Consider the following 17,509-nt stretch of genomic DNA (forward strand, 5'->3'; position numbering starts at 1 on the left):
TTTGCCATAGTAGCAGATGAATATAAAGAACAATCTAGACGAGAACTTATTGCTGTGTGCATCCGATACATTCATGCTGGAATTATTAAATTACAGTGGGGCAAAAAAGTATTTAGTCAGCCACCAACCAGAAAATCACATTGTAGGATTTTTAATGAATTTATTTGCAAATTATGGTGGAAAATAAGTATTTGGTCACCTACAAACAAGCAAGATTTCTGGCTCTCACAGACCTGTAACTTCTTCTTTAAGAGGCTCCTCTGTCCTCCACTCGTTACCTGTATTAATGGCACCTGTTTGAACTTGTTATCAGGATAAAAGACACCTGTCCACAACCTCAAACAGTCACACTCCAAACTCCACTATGGCCAACACCAAAGAGCTGTCAAAGGACACCAGAAACAAAATTGTAGACCTGCACCAGGCTGGGAAGACTGAATCTGCAATAGGTAAGCAGCTTGGTTTGAAGAAATCAACTGTGGGAGCAATTATTAGGAAATGGAAGACATACAAGACCACTGATAATCTCCCTCGATCTGGGGCTCCACGCAAGATCTCACCCCGTGGGGTCAAAATGATCACAAGAACGGTGAGCAAAAATCCCAGAACCACACGGGGGGACCTAGTGAATGACCTGCAGAGAGCTGGGACCAAAGTAACAAAGCCTACCATCAGTAACACACTACGCCGCCAGGGACTCAAATCCTGCAGTGCCAGACGTGTCCCCCTGCTTAAGCCAGTACATGTCCAGGCCCGTCTGAAGTTTGCTAGAGAGCATTTGGATGATCCAGAAGAAGATTGGGAGAATGTCATATGGTCAGATGAAACCAAAATATAACTTTTTGGTAAAAACTCAACTCGTTGTGTTTGGAGGACAAAGAATGCTGAGTTGCATCCAAAGAACACCATACCTACTGTGGAGCATGGGGGTGGAAACATCATGCTTTGGGGCTATTTTTCTGCAAAGGGACCAGGACGACTGATCCGTGTAAAGGACAGAATGAATGGGGCCATGTATCGTGAGATTTTGAGTGAAAACCTCCTTCCATCAGCAAGTGCATTGAAGATGAAACGTGGCTGGGTCTTTCAGCATGATAATGATCCCAAACACACCGCCCGGGCACCGAAGGAGTGGCTTCGTAAGAAGCATTTCAAGGTCCTGGAGTGGCCTAGCCAGTCTCCAGATCTCAACCCCATAGAAAATCTTTGGAGGGAGTTGAAAGTCCGTGTTGCCCAGCAACAGCCCCAAAACATCACTGCTCTAGAGGAGATCTGCATGGAGGAATGGGCCAAAATACCAGCAACGGTGTGTGAAAACCTTGTGAAGACTTACAGAAAACGTTTGACCTCTGTCATTGCCAACAAAGGGTATATAACAAAGTATTGAGAAACGTTTGTTATTGACCAAATACTTATTTTCCACCATAATTTGCAAATAAGTCCTACAATGTGATTTTCTTTTCTCATTTTGTCTGTCATAGTTGAAGTGTACCTATGATGAAAATTACAGGCCTCATCTTTTTAAGTGGGAGAACTTGCACAATTGGTGGCTGACTAAATACTTTTTTGCCCCACTGTAAGAGCTGTTGGGTTTATGGAAACCGCTGATTTGTCTGCACAAGGAATCCAACCCCTGGAGTTGGATCCCACTCTGTGTGGGTTTTTGTTTCGATGGCGCTTCAGTCATGTCAGGGAACATGTCCTACTAAAGCAAACATTTATTCAAACGGAATATGTGCATTGCAACTCCCACCGTTTCAATCAGTAAACCAGCTACACACAATTATGATTGGATCCCACTGACATGCTCAATTCATAGAAGTACAGAAAGAGTTGCATCCCGATAGACCATGTATTGAGCTAGAAAAATCCAGATGAACTTTGGAGTTCAAAATCAGGGTCTGTGAGTAAAGTGCTTCTAGAGGTTCTTGCAGATTTCAGAGGCTTGTGGACAAACCAAATTAGAAGCCGATGCCCTCTTACGACAAATCCAGAACAATACGTTTTTATTCCTGTTAGTCACGTTTAGCAAATTGTTTGACACTAGTGATTTTGCTACGAAGTGATTACAAAGCTCTACATTATCTGTGACGGACTGTATTGGTTTAATTGAAATTCTCAAAAGCAGCTTTTGTACGTTCAGAGATAGCTTGAACTTTATCAAAGTCTCCCCTGAGTTAACTGAAGAGATGATTAAGCATGATATTAGTAATTTGGATGTGAGCGCATCACGGCAGCAAAAACTGCCTGTAAAATTGGCAGACAGTGTAGTCACAACTTCAATAGGGAAAACATCCAGCATCAAGAGTGAGGCAACTTTGGAATAATATTCTAGACAGACAGATTACAGCGTTAAACTCAAGATTTCAAGAAGACATATGGGATCATGCAAGCGGCAGTCTCCTTTTCCAAAGAATCCCAAACCTCCGGCCTTAAAGAGCAGCTTGAAGACCATATGCGATCATTATGCAATATCAATTGAGGATGCTGAATTCACTGTTTTTATTCAGCAGTTGAGTTGCAAAATGAACATGGGAGAGTGACTTTTCCTCCATAATGAGTGTACTTGACAGTTGTCCTGATGATATTTTCCCTAATATAAACTCTGTTAAGGATCACTGTCACACTTCCAATGACATCATGCAGTGCAGAGACTTTTCTCAACTAGGATTTTTTTTAAATTGTCTTCGCACATCAATGACAAGCGCCCGGCTGAACCACTTCAGTTTGCTGTCTTTTGAGCGTGAACAGACAGATACATTGGATTATGAGGAAATCATCACTATTGTCAACTCAAAGCCTCGCCGTCTGCGCCTTGTGATGTAGGTCACGCCTTATGATACGTCTACTAAAAAGGTAAGGTACCATTTTATAGTACTACTGCCCGCCGTGGTATACATGGTAGCATCAAATATAGGCATGTTTGCCCATCAAGATTAAAGTGCGCCTGAAGATCAGTTTTATGTTGTTGGCAACTGTCTTATTTTAATATGCAATTATTTGTATATGTAACGAGTTTGCTCCAAGTACTATGCACTAGTATAAAACGATTGTATTACGAAATAATATCGGTACACGTCGCAAAATAAATGTAATAAACAAGTAGGGGGGGAAAATGCCTTTACAAATTTTTCTAGGCCTATCCCCCAAAATAATTCTGTCTACGCCCCTGCATCAAACACATGTGTTTGATACCATTTCACTTATTCCGCTCCAGCCATTACCACAAGCCCATCCTCCCCAATTAAGGTGCCACAGACTTCCTGTGCTTGGGTCTCATGTGTCCCTTTCAGATGGTTAAGCATTGCAAATGTACTAACATTGTAGGCCTACCTCAATTCCACGTCGCAAAGTTTACATTTCTTTCTCATTAAAACTGCCATACAGGACTTTGTTGCTGTTGCTTGCCTTTCCTCTGCTATTTTTCCAACGGATAACAACGTAGTGGTGGTGAGTCGACTTTAAAAATAATTGATTCCTCAACTCCTTGCACGTCGACTCACATTTGAGTGTAAAGATTAGTTTACGCTAGGAATCGACACCTAAGATTCAGTATTTTTGGAACGGAGGAGACTGTTCTCTGAAGTACGGCAGCTAATCAAACACTTGTATCTTTCATAAGAGAGAGAAAGATAGGCACAGTATAGGCCCCCAGCTAGACAGTCAGAGCTGTGCACTAGGCCTATAGATCGGCAACCAAAAGCTGTATCTTGCAATGTAATGCATTCTCACAATTTCTTAGCTTGCAATGTATCGCAACTTCAGTAGAGTAGGGCCTAGCATTAATGAATAGGCAAGGATATTCTACACACAACATACACTTGCATCATTAGCAAAAAAAAAAAGAGCTGGGGTGTAATCAATCTAAAATGAGTTTCTATTGGCCAAATTCAGGAAGGTTCCATTTGCACCCATTTAAGAAACGTTTTGTAACATAATCAGCGTAATGAATACGCACCAGGCGAGCCAGCGCGACGAGAGAGGGGCAGGCTGGGTGTGCATGCGTCTTGGTAATATGTCTTGCATGCTTCGCAAAATTCACCAAAGTAGCCTAAAGTTAGCCTTTTCCTCTCTGGTTTTATTTAAATTACACAACTTTCCCAGGCCTTTATAGCCTATTGTCTAGTTGGGCTATAACGCGGATAATAATGTTTGTGATAACTGCACTCTGATTTTAATTTTGTGGAGGGGACATTTCAGTTTAGAATTTTCATAACGTTAAGGATCCCAATTTCGTTTAAACGTTAACACCCCACACTACAACAGTGCAATTGAGCATTAAAGATTAGTGATGAGATTACAGACACATTATGCAATAGAGACAATAGCCACCCAGAGCTAAGGTTTCATGGTTTCCTGTGTTAACTAGCAGCATCAAAGAATAAGCATAAATGTCAGATGTCCCTAGTTCTCACAATATTTGCAATCACATTGTATCCGTTCTCTTTAGGTTTTCCATATGCATTCCAGAGGTACTCCATTTCAATAGTCAACAGCATTTTTTAAAGTCAATAACATCCCTGGGATGAAAGGTGAACACAGGAACGCAGCATGAGCGTAACTGTAGCCTGTGGTGTAGGCAGAAAGGTCACTGAAGCATAGTGGCGTCAGCTTTCACCTCCATACAGGGAACCCCACATACAGCAATCAGACAAATACATCATGCCAGAGGAAACTAAACAAAAAATAATATCTAACTACCCCATTAAGTCACTCTAATGCATGCTGCGTCACTGGGTATAACTGTCATCTGATCTGACAGAGTTCCTAAGAGAGAAGAACGCGGGTGTTGGTTTAAAGCATACTATGGCTGGCAAACTACAAGCACAGACACAAAACAAACCTGACCCGAGAAGACCAGAGTGGCCCCAAAAAAAATAGCACAGAACCAAACAGATGCTACCAAGGACAAGCACAACAGGAAAACAGACAGAAACCCAGAGCGAGAAAAACATTTCAAAAAGCTACCTCATATTACACACCTCTGAGACAGACACCAAAATGAAAATCAGAACCAAAAACAGGAGAGGAGACAGGAGTGGAAGGAAAAGGGAGAGAGAGTGTGGAGAAGAACACTTCAAGCCAAACATGCTCAGTCCTGTTCCATGGGCTTACCCCTGTGTTCTGTATTCACAGAAGATCCACAGGAGTCAGCAGCTCTTCTGTGCAGTAGTGGCGGTGGTGAGGATGAGGGGTGGGGTGTCTGGGGTGCGCATGACTAGGACACAAACAGGAAGGGGAGGGGGCTGCAGTGGGGGGCTTGTTGTCTCGCAACCAATCCTATCCAGTGGACTCAGTTTACACCCCATCCCTCCCTGATCCACTCGACCCATGAGCTGCAGAGAGAGGAAGGAGGGGAGCGAGAGAGCGGGAGGGAGGAGTAGATACCCCCCTTGCGCTGGGCCTCTGTGAGGACAACCGGTCAGAGAGCGAGAGCTCAGACCAGAGTCCTTTACAAAACACAGCCCCTCCCTACTGCTATGCTCTCTCCAAGTCCAGGGATCATACACTGCACAGGACAAAAGCATGTGAATTCCTGCACTGCAAGCCCCAGGGATACACTTTACACAGCAGCACATCAACACTGCCCATTAAGGCTTAATGAGCACTACGAGCAAATGTTATTGTAGCAGTAAAAACATTAAGGTAATGGTAGTTAAACTAGTGTAATCGAGTAGCCAAAAGTTTAAAAAAATCTGAAGTAATCCTTGTTCTCTGGTAACTTCAATTCCATGTTGTATGCAATGTGCAAGGCCTTTACAATTGATCGAGACACCTATTTAGAAAAATATTAACACTATAAAACCTTTTGAAAAAGTCAATGTCCTCTCCAAGAGCGGTTTTGTGAAAACTTCAATTGTTCTCAATGGAGTACTTCAACTTGTCGTTTTCTCTGTCAGCATTGAATGCTAGCACAGGATTAACCAGCCATGTGGCTTCTGTCAATGTGCTTGGGGACTAACAGTGTCAAGGTGTACAGATCAGTCACAGAAAGCCGCCTGGCTTGCCTGTTACAAACATTGGCCGCCCCTGGGGATCTCAAAGCCCCTAAGGCCGAGGCCTAATCACAAAACTATAACATCAGCGATTTTTCTAAAGGCCTGAATTATACCTACACTTATTTTGTTCCATTGCAATTACACTCATGTGGAAACCATTAGCCTCTTTTTCAAAGTAATCCACTACTCAGGCTGCAAGGCTACTGGAGTGTAGTGATTTACCAGTTAAATACTTAGACGTAAACTGCATCTTCAAGGAAAATAGTGAAAGACAGTGAGGCAAAGGGTAATAATTAATAATGGCATGGGTCTCTACTCATTAAAAAAACGGACAATTTTTATCTTGTTGAATTATCTCCCTCGTGTCACTCATAGCTGGGTGGTCCTACGCAATGTGCAAGGGGCCTTCCAGCACAGCAAGTTATTTGTTTGCAATGTGTGGTTGGGGGAACACAACGAATGACACACCTTCAGTTGTTTTCAAAGCATGTACACAAAATTTCACAAGCCTTGCCCATATGGGAGCCGTCAAGAGAAAGCTCACCGTCTGTACAGCAACACGTGCACTCACACCACAAGCCAGGGAATTGCTGTAGATCAGCAATAGCCAAGTTACTTGGACGTGTTTGTTTATGGTGTTGGAAACATTTCTGCTTGACAGTTTGTACTGCACTTTGAACTAACCAGCTACTAGGGCAGAACTCAGATGATCCAGGAACACTTGCCGGAATGGGGGCCTAGTATGTAGGGCCATATAAAATGCACAATGAGGAGAACACGGAAGGAATAGACATTAAAATCGTATTCAACAATATTCAAAAACGTATTGGCACAAAGGGAATCAACTAAATGTATTGAAAATGTATTAATTTGCCCAAGTTTATCATAAGACATGAACAGAATGCATCAGTGATTTGTATCTCCTGCAACTTTCTGAAGAGACATTGAGAATTCCCCGTTTGGGTATGTGTGGTGCGCGAGTCTACCACTTTGTGTAGCCATTAGCAATGATGCTAATGAAAGTCTTCTGGTAGATGGAAACTCTTTCCCAAAAACCTTCTCAATTAAATGTTAACTACAAAGTAGCCTATGCTTACTTGGCAGAATGATATGATTATTTGCAAACTCCACCATCACATAAATTCTCTTTGATAACAACTCTTGCCTACAGTTTGTGGGTAAACAAAGATCATTGGCTGTGCTAAATCTTCTGGCTCTTTCCCTATCGAAGTGAACCTCTGTTCTGCTCTGAGGAGGTGAGGGGTAAAGGGTTTTATCAGCACTGCCTCAGAAAAGCATGGAGTGCCTCACAATCTGACCACATCAAACAGCCCAACCATGCCAGCCAAGATCTCCGCATGGTAATGGCTTCAGAAACAACACAGTGACTCCCAACGTAATATGGCCATCAGCCACAAAAAGTACCGTAGACAAAGTCTCTTTTCACAGAGGTATGAGATTTAGCCTATGGGTTAATGGTGCTAAAAACATCAAATTTACCCATACATCAGACCACAAATAATGCCAGACTACAACATTTAGGAACAGTCTGCGCTGCAGAGAACGCTGACAGAATCCAGACATTAAAATTAACAATATTTTTTAAAATGTGTTTAACTTTTATTTAAATCAACTAAATGTATTAACTTATTAGAAAATGCATTAAATTTGACCAAGTTAAACATAAGACATGAATAAAATGCATCATAAGACAAAACGCAAAAGCACAGGAATGGCCGTCTGTGTGTGTGGTGCGTGCGCATGTCTACATGTGTAGCCGTTAGCGACGATGCTAACGATAACCATCTTCTGATTCAGACAGAAAGGCTTTCCCAAAACCTTCTCAATTAAATGTGAACTACAAACTTGCATATGAATCCAGTGGCCATTTGTTTTGCAAACTCTGCAATCACATGAGGGTTACAGAAACATTGCTAATGAAACAAGTCTCTTGCTGGTATACACTTCCATTAAAATAGTAACTACTCAAAAAAAACATTGTATATTTTTCCTACCTCAAAAGTAGTCTGTGGTTTTAGCAAGTGTTGTTTTTTCTATTAAACAAGTGATTGACAGTGAAAACCTGAAGCAACAAAACAGAGAGAACAGAATATTGGGGAGAAATAAATTAAATGAACCACTCAGGCAAAAAAAGCTAATAGTCTGGTAAGGTTATGAACACTGCCATGTCACTAGAAATGTGTCTGCAACAGAGAATGTCTCTATAGATTCACATACAGGAGGATGTAACGGTACCCACATAGCTACTTTAGTGAGTAGGGTTACACGCACACAATGAGAATGGTGGATAGACAGATTAAAAAGGCGACTCGGCAACCTTTCAATCTAATATTCATTATCTCCAGAATCAAACCAGTGTCTGTGTGTGAAAACAGCACATTTGTAAAAAATAAAGTGCGTTAAAAAGTAAGTCATTTTCAAACAAAGATTTTCAGTGATATGGGGGGGGGAATACCCTCCCTCATTGCAGGTTTTGAAAATCATTGAAATATAATTAACAATTTTAAAAATCCATCTGTTTAAGATATGTTGCACATTTTGGAGAATATTCAGAAGTGGAAACTTTCCATGGGAATATATGCAATTAATATTTAGATACCATTTAAATGTAGAGGTTTTTATATCATATGGAGACAGAAACATTTTACCTTACAATAAGTAGAGATAATTGCAAATGATTAAATCACTCCAATAGAAAAAAAACAAATAATTTAGTTACGAACTGAACTTTAATTAAATGAGTTGACGCTTCACATGGGAAGATTAAATAAAAAAATAAAAAAATTTAAAAAAGGGAATACTGATAAGGAAATAATGATCCATTGCATCTCCCAAAAACATTTTCAACATACATCTGTAAAATGAGTCCAGAAACTAAAGCTTTGGTTGTGTTCCTCTCAGGCTTCCATGTCTTCTTCCTGGACCTCCTCAATTTCCACCTCTTGAACATCAGACTCTGAGGCCCCATCTTCCAACCTTGTTGAGGATGGCTCGTTGTCAGGCTCAAAAAGCCTCAAAATTGCCCGGATGGCCACCAATTTCTCAACCCTAGTATTGGTCAGACTGTTGCTTGATTTGGTGTGTGTGTTCCCAAACAAGGACCAGTTGCGCTGAGGCGGCTGATGAGATATGTTGGCACGACTCCCATATTGCATCTCCATCCCAAAGCCCTAACCTTGGAAGTGTACATCGCCAGACGCTTTTTGATGTATTTCAGAACTGCAGTTTCCTCTGCTTGGAGCAACAGTGAACTGGGCAGGGCAGTACAGATGTATTCTCTTACATCTGCAAGCAGGGTCTGAACATCAGACAGGATGGCATTGTCTCCCTCAATCCGTGCAATGGCTACTGCTATAGGTTTCAGGAGTTTCAGGCTGCTTACTCTATCCCAAAATACATTATCCAGGAGGATCCTCTTGATGGGGCTGTCCATATGGGCAGACTGTAATATGGCCATTTCTTGGAGAGACTCCTTCCCCTCAAGGAGACTGTCAAACATGATGACAACACAACCCAACGGATGTTGCTGGGCAGCTTCAATGTTGTGCTCTTATTCTTCTCACGTTGCTTGGTGAGGTAGATTGCTGCTATAACTTGATGACCCTTCACATACCTAACCATTTCCTTGGCTCTCTTGTAGAGTGTATCCATTGTTTTCAGTGCCATGATGTCCTTGAGGAACAGATTCAATGCATGAGCAGCACAGCCAATGGGTGTGATGTGAGGGTAGGACTCCTCCACTTTAGACCAAGCGGCCTTCATGTTCGCAGCATTGTCTGTCACCAGTGCAAATACCTTCTGTGGTCCAAGGTCATTGATGACTGCCTTCAGCTCATCTGCAATGTAGAGACGGGTGTGTCTGTTGTCCCTTGTGTCTGTGCTCTTGTAGAATACTGGTCGAGGGGTGGAGATGATGTAGTTACTTATTCCTTGCCCACGAATATTCGACCACCCATCAGAGATGATTGCAATAGGGTCTGCTTTCTCTATGATTTGCTTGACCTTCACTTGAACTCTTGGTAGATAAAGCATGTCTGGTTGGAGGGGTGTATGTTGGGCGAAGAATATTCAGAAATCTCTTCCAATACACAATGCCTGTGAGCATCAGAGGTGAACCAGTTGCATACAGGGCTCAAGCAATACATTCATCAGCATCTCTGACTACGTTCTTCCATCGAGTCAAAAAAAAATTATTCCAGGAGTTAGTTAGTTTTTTATTTCAGCCTCCCGGGTGGCGCAGTGGTCTAGGGCACTGCATCGCAGCGCTAGCTGTGCCACCAGAGACTCTGGGTTCGTGCCCAGGCTCTGTCGCAGCCGGGAGGTCCGTGGGGCGACGCACAATTGGCCTAGCGTCATCCGGGTTAGGCCGGTAGGGATATCCTGGTCTCATCGCGCACCAGCGACTCCTGTGGCGGGCCGGGCGCAGTGCGCGCTAACCTGGTAGCCAGGTGCACGGTGTTTCCTCCGACACATTGGTGCGGCTGGCTTCCAGGTTGGAGGCGCGCTGTGTTAAGCAGTGCGGCTTGGTTGGGTTGTGTTTCGGAGGACGCATGGCTTTCGACCTTCGTCTCTCCCGGGCGCGTACGGGAGTTGTAGCGATGAGACAAGATAGTAATTACTAACAATTGGATACCACGAGATTGGGGTGAAAAAAAGGGGGTAATATTTTTTATTTAAAAAATAAAATAATTTCAGCAGGACCGCAGTTGTACAGGAAAAACAATTGTTTTCAGAATTGACATTTTCACAAGGATCGACTGATAGTAACTCAATAAGTAGGTTTACAATTAGTAAGGTTACCCAATAAAAATGATATTAAATCGATTATGCAATAGTCATGTAAACACCATACTCTGCTTATCTTAAAAAAGGTACACTAGGCAGAAAACCACTGCCATTTCCTAGTTGCTAAAATTCAAATAGTTTGCCTAATTTCAGTTTGTGAGAAAACAAATGTAAAGAATCATTGTATCATTTAAAATCGCTGTTAAATATCTTCTCAATAAGCCAAAATATTGTATTTTTCAGTTTTTTGAAGCTGGTGTAGAAAACAGAAACTAAAAGATGCAAAAACAAAACTTAAGAATGGGAAGGTAGAACAGATGTACCTTTTCTTAGACTTGCTTTCAATGAAAATGACAGATCGATAAGTCACATTTCTACATGAATTTGCTCAGGTCCCCAAAAATTTACATATTGCAGCTTTAATCTGCGTAAAGTCAAATTACGAGAGCATTCGCGGATTAAAACACCTAGTTTTCTGAGCAATCTTTCGAAAAGATTACGACACGTAATGACCTTAAAAATCGGCGTACCAGCGGTGCATTTGATCTGCGCGTGTGCTAGCACCAGCCGAGCGAGCCCCCCTCTTCAGCGTGAGTGAACTGTGTTCGGAACTGAATGCATGCATCTTAGAAGTAGTTTGCACATACAAACTTTATATGTACAAACTCAGAATCAAATACGCTTAGCAAAAATAACATGTTCGCTGTGGTGGAACGTTTATTTTGATTGCCAGTTTTCTGCTAGTGCCGAGCAAGTTACTTTTCGGTTTTCAAACAACTAATAACAGTTGCTTTGGGAAGCATCTACTTGAAAATACATGATCTAAGTGATTGATAGTTGGTATTCAGCAGTCATAAAAGTATGCCTCATTTACTTTGAAGAACTACAAAATAGTGATTTTGTCAGATAGCATAGGCAGCATTTCTATAGATATGAGATGACTTGGAATGAAATAGTCAGTGAATAAAACAAATATAATATACACAACTAAAAAAATTGAATTAAGTAAAGTAATGTGAATAAACGGTTAATAGGCAGCATTTCTATAGATATGAGATGACTTGGAATGAAATAGTCAGTGAATAAAACAAATATAATATACACAACTAAAAAAATTGAATTAAGTAAAGTAATGTGAATAAACGGTTAATAAGTGATAAGCAGTAATGACCGGTCACTACCATCATGGGACTTTTATTAACCGTTTTATTCTGTCTTGTTACAGCATTCAACCCACATAATGCATTTGATGTTTAAAAAAAATTACCGAACCGAAACCAAAAAGCACTAATCACTCAGCACTATTTTGCACTATTCTGCATTTATCAGATTGCCATCAGGTAACCTGATTTCAGATGTGTTCATGTACAAATGATTATTAGGTTCTTCTTACAAAGTAAGTAAACGTTTTAATCTAACTATTATAATAATCGGACTATACAAAATAATCGCTTTTGTGTGCATGTGACCGCACTGAATGTTGTTGCTAGCAAATCCCGCGACCAGATATCAAAACTCAATTCAGCCTCGATAAGAAAAAGGAGTTGAGCGTTCCTCAACTAGCTGCATCACAGTCCCTGCTGTGGTGGATGAATCGAGTTTGTGACTAACGTTAGTTAACTCGCATTATGCAAACTTGCTAAAAAGCTATGTTCATACCTGATGTGGCATGTCACGTTTCTTTACTTTGCTGGGTAGGGTCTCGGGGACTGTTAAACTTGAAGCCAGGTCGAGAATTTTCCAAATGTTTGGTAGCTGGTGAACGTATTCTTCGTTCAATGGAAACTTTTCTGGTGTTAAACTGAAAGAAATGGCAATGAATCACACAAAACTTACGTAACCTGCTAGCTATGAATAAAGACGATAAATCAAAACATGTATTATGCAGAACAAAACAGCTAACGTTAGGAGTATAACTCGCTAAGTAATATTGTAGCAAGATAGCTAGGTAGCCATATTAAGTATCTCGTAAAGTATATAATAATACTATTCACCAACATTACCAAATTAAACGCAGTAAAATTACATTAGCTAACTACATTGTCAGCATGTTAAAATATTAACAAACTAGCTGGCTAAAATGCCGCGAGCTACCCGCGCAGTTGCAAAGCGCCAGCAAAGCGTGCTGCGCGAGCGAACCATTTTTTCAGCCTCAAACGCATCAAAACACATATTACTAAAAGTCAGTGCATCATAATCAAATGTATTTAAAACGTTTGCATGTTATATAGACCAAATCGTAAGCTTATTAGTAAAACAACTTACATTAATCCGTACGGAGGTAAATCTTTAATCTACCCATAAATAGCTACGACCACCACTTCTGCGTTGTCCCGCCCCATAGCTCAGCAGAAAGGCATATCTGTAAGTATATCACCACAAGCAACCAATCATAACAAACATGTAAGAATAATCTCTCTTTTTATTGGGCAGGAGCATGACAGTCTCATCCTTTTGGTCGAATAGAACTCCTCGGAATTTATTGAAGACGATGCACCCCTGCCATATAGGGGTGTGTCCTGACGTCATAGAAAACCAGCTAAGAGCTAAACAATTCGGCTGTTGTGAAGTTTGGAATTATGTGTATTTGGAGATTTCTCATATTGACTGAAAGGAGAATTGGAGAATGTTGTTGTTTTTCTACAGTGAGCTATGATTCTATCGCAAGAAAGAGACATTAACAATGTGGATACAAAAATGTAAAGTGTTTCTGGTTATGAATTATACATCGTCAAAGGCTGCATCAAAGCCTCTCTTCCTCTCTGCATTGAAAACGAATGCCACATCCCGAAGAGGAGGGGGATCAAGAGGTTAGGGAAACTGATTTTGTATGCAGCCCAGTGTTGTTGAGTTAGAGCTTAATTTGGGGCACATGCCTTTCTGGAGGTAGTCTGAAGGAATGACTGTCAGACCTCTTTGTCTGTCAGTGATCATGTGTGAGGCTGCGAGCTGAGCTTGGGTAGGTTGGTTTCACTTACAAATAATGGAGAATTTCAGACCTTTAAACCAGAGCCACATCTTTGACCAGTAGGCTATTAGCATTTTTATAGCACCAAGTGGTTCCTCAAAGCCATATTGTGAACAGTAGGACACATGCTCACTCATCACGCGTTGGAAAGTGGTGTTGTTGTAGAGTCACATGGGCCCCACTCGGACGGTTTCCTGCGACCTGGGTGTGTCTCTCAAATCTAACCTACCAGAACTCTCCTCACAAAGCACTTTGCAGATGGCGAGAAGTGTGTAGTGTGGAGGAGGGGGCTCAGTGTGTAACAGTGACCGCATTAAGCTTTGTCTGCATACCTTGTGTGGGCGTATACATGTGTGTGAATGTGTAGGCAATGGTTAGTAGTCTAGTCTTTCAGCATGCTCATACACACAGCATATGATGGAGTGTGTGAATCTGGCGTGAGGGCCATTTGTGCTATGTGTACATGTAAATGAATATCTGGCAAGGTATGTGGGTTGCATGTGCAACAGAACAGGCATGTGTAATATTTTCCCTGTGCCTTTATGTGCCTGCGTCTGCACGTGCAGGAATCTAGGCCATCCCTGTGGCTTTGTGTCTGAGGGGCGGATCAGTGTATGTGGGGGAAGTGAGGCATGGGGGTGTGTGGTGGTGCCTGGGTCAGGGGTGTGTCCACTGTGTAAACACAGTGCAACTGAGGAACAGGAGACACTCTCTCCCTCTCAAATTCCACCCCATGCTCACACCCCCTCCATACACTAGGCATCCTCTCTCCCGAATGCAGACTCCACTGGAACATAAACAAGCCACAAATTCTCTGGATTCACCTCCATTGGTGGAAATTGCCGTTTGCCCAGTGCTCTTGATGGTGAGTGAAATGTGTATTAAAGGATGATGCACAAAGGACGTTTGCAATTTTCAGTCCATCATGTTTACTGTTCTGCTTTTACTGTGTTCACCACAAGGGCACATATCCCAGACTGTCCTATTTAAAAAGCCCAAGAGCCACAGTGAGTCCAGCTGGAAAAGCAAATAAAAGCTCACTGACCAGGCCCATGAGTCTATGAATGCAGTCTTGAACTTGAACTCATGGTGAATGTAGTAAGTTTAAAATGAATTGAAATAGAGGCTCTATCCGCTATAAAAGTAATCATTTACTATTTAATTATCAATGATATGACATATTCCTAACACTTATTGTGACCTCTTGCTGCATTATGCCTTATTTACAAAAGCTGACTTCATTTTATACAGGCATGTAGGCGGCTTGGGTGAGTTCCCAGCCCACTTAACCCAAGGGAAATGTTTGATAGACAATTTCCACTTATTTGAGGAACATTAACAAGCAGCAGCTTTGTCTGAAAAGGATTCTCACCTATCTACGTATAACCCTTCATCTGAGATAAAGTACAGAGAAAAACAATACAACACAAATCATCCTGGTAATAAACACATAATCAACCATGTGAAAAAATACTGGTAACTGCCAAAATAAAGGAAAGACCAACATAAAGGGGCGGTTTTGCAGACACAGATTAAGCCTAATCATAGACTAAATTGCACTTTTAAACTGGACTAACTGAAATGGCCTTAATCTAGATTTAAGTGAAGCCTTAAATGAAACCTGGCCAGAGGCAGGTTAAACTTCAGATGAATGGATGTTGGTCCCCAGGTTGACCTTGGCAATGGAGGAAAATTGACTACCTGGACTTTCAATGATGATCACAGAGCACCACCAAGGCCAGGCAGAAAGGCAGTTATAGACAGGAGCAACCCACTTAATGATTCTGATGAAATCAATTTCTGTGACAATTTCCATATGTACAAAGAAAATGCTGCTGACATAATTTGTTTGCTTGAGCCAAGGCTTTCATCTGACTCTTAGGGGAAGGCTCATCTTCATGTAATAGGACCTGAGCAACAACGTTACAACCAAGCTCATATCGGCACCTGGGGTGTAGTGGAGCGCACGTTTGGTGTATGGAAGAGTAATTTCCAGTGTCTCAGAAACACATTGCGCTTTCTACCAAGAAGATGCTGCATTGTCATAATTCCAACAGCAGTGCTTCACAATTACCTCAAACAGCATGGCTGCCCAGATCCTCGCATTGAAGATGAGGATGACCCCCATGTTCTCATGGTTGAGGCAGAGAATGACAGAAATGGACTCGCCTGCAGAGATGCTTTTGCTATGCAGCACTTCTCCCAACAAAGATAGCTCAGGTGATTGAAACAAGTAATATCCAAAACATTTTTATTCACAAATGGAAATATCGGGACCCCGAACTGGTGCTGATTTGAGAAGAAGATTGGTACTACTGCTGCTTCATGTTTCTCTCCTCCTTCATAGCCAACTCAACATGAAGGATGTGCATCTTCATGCCATGCTCTTCTTTTAAATACATTAGTTTGCACTCATGAAATTCCATGGTCAGTTTCTCATGCATGCTCAGCTTCTGTCTTTGTCCTCCAGCGCGGGATAGTGACAAAATCTTCCCTCCTGGCTGCTGCAGATGTAATGATTTGCCCTTCATCCTGTCTTGTCCCCTACAATCTAAGGTGATCATCTGCCTCTAGAAAATGATTACATTGCTGCATTAGAGGACATTATTTCTTCAAGAGTTGAGTTCCTTACATTATGTTTTATTATGGGAGTGCAAGAGATGACTTACAACATTACGTATTCCCTGCAGTCCGGGGATGGCACATGTTGAATTAATTTTTCTTACCAAATGAGGATTGGAATGGTCCCCAATCTGACCTGTCTGTGGTCTTACTAGGGGGTCAGCCACCAGTCTTGAAACACTCCCTATGAGCAACAGCATTTGTCTTCTTTTAGTTTATTTTTATGTTTTTCCACAGGACCTTAGAAATACAAGATAATATAGAAATGATTCATAATTATGTATTATATTGTTTTGTTACATTTAAAAAATAATATACATTTTTTTTGTATGACTTTTTAGTGACTTTTTAGTGATATCTAATTGGTAATTGTCCCAACTCCCGTACGGACTCGGGAGAGGCAAAGGTCGAGAGCCATGCGTCCTCCAAAACACGACCCCTCCAAGCCGCACTGCTTTTTGACACACTGCTTGCTTAACCCGGAAGCCAGCCGCACCAATGTGCAAAGAAACATAGTACAGCTGGCGACCAAAGTCGCCCGTCACAAGAAGTCGCTAGAGCACGATGGGACAAGGACATCCCGGCCAGTCAAACCCTCCCCTAACCCGGACAACACTGGGCCAATTGTGCGACACTTCATGGGTCTCCCGGTTGGCTGCGACACAGCCTGGGATCGAACCCGGGTCTGTAGTGACGCCTATGGCACTGCAATGCCATAGGCGTGCCTTACACCGCTGCGCCACTCAGGAGTTTGTTACTGTCACAAATACATTTAGGCCCCACTGTGTTATTACGCAAGAAAACTAACATTTCAAAGTGATTTGTAAAAGTCAGGCAACAATAAATATAGCATTTTGTCTGAAGTTATTGTAGCATCCTTTTGTAATTTTTTAAAAACTTTATTAGAGTTCAATTCATTACAAATGGTAGTCCAGGCATTCTTTTTCTTATTTTCTGTTGATGAATCATTCTGTTTGTTCTCGATAATTGGGACAATTCACTTTGAGGGTTTTTTCAAAGTTTTCTTTTACCTCCGTCCATTGTTTGGTTTAGATGACTTGCTCCAATTCCAGTTAATAATCAAATTCTTATTTACAATGATGGCCTACCAAGG

The 17,509-nt window shown here is 41.6% G+C and overlaps 1 protein-coding gene across 4 annotated transcripts in view; it reads right to left on the bottom strand.

The window, feature by feature from the left end:
- Positions 1-13,202, bottom strand: part of LOC139557417 (vitamin D3 receptor A) — an 81,058-nt gene extending 67,856 nt beyond the window's left edge. Inside the window, exons 1-2 of one of the 4 annotated variants that reach the window (XM_071372194.1) lie at positions 13,071-13,202; positions 12,465-12,606 (exon numbers count right to left, since the gene is read on the bottom strand). The gene's annotated coding sequence lies outside the window, so the exon portion shown is untranslated. Of the gene's footprint in view, positions 1-4,982; positions 5,337-12,464; positions 12,607-13,070 lie in introns of those variants that run through there. The other 3 variants (XM_071372199.1, XM_071372195.1, XM_071372196.1) reach the window with 3 other exon arrangements.
- Between the last annotated feature and the right edge of the window lie 4,307 nt (positions 13,203-17,509).

Source organism: Salvelinus alpinus, chromosome 28 (genome assembly GCF_045679555.1).
Source record: "Salvelinus alpinus chromosome 28, SLU_Salpinus.1, whole genome shotgun sequence".
NCBI lineage: Eukaryota > Metazoa > Chordata > Actinopteri > Salmoniformes > Salmonidae > Salvelinus > Salvelinus alpinus.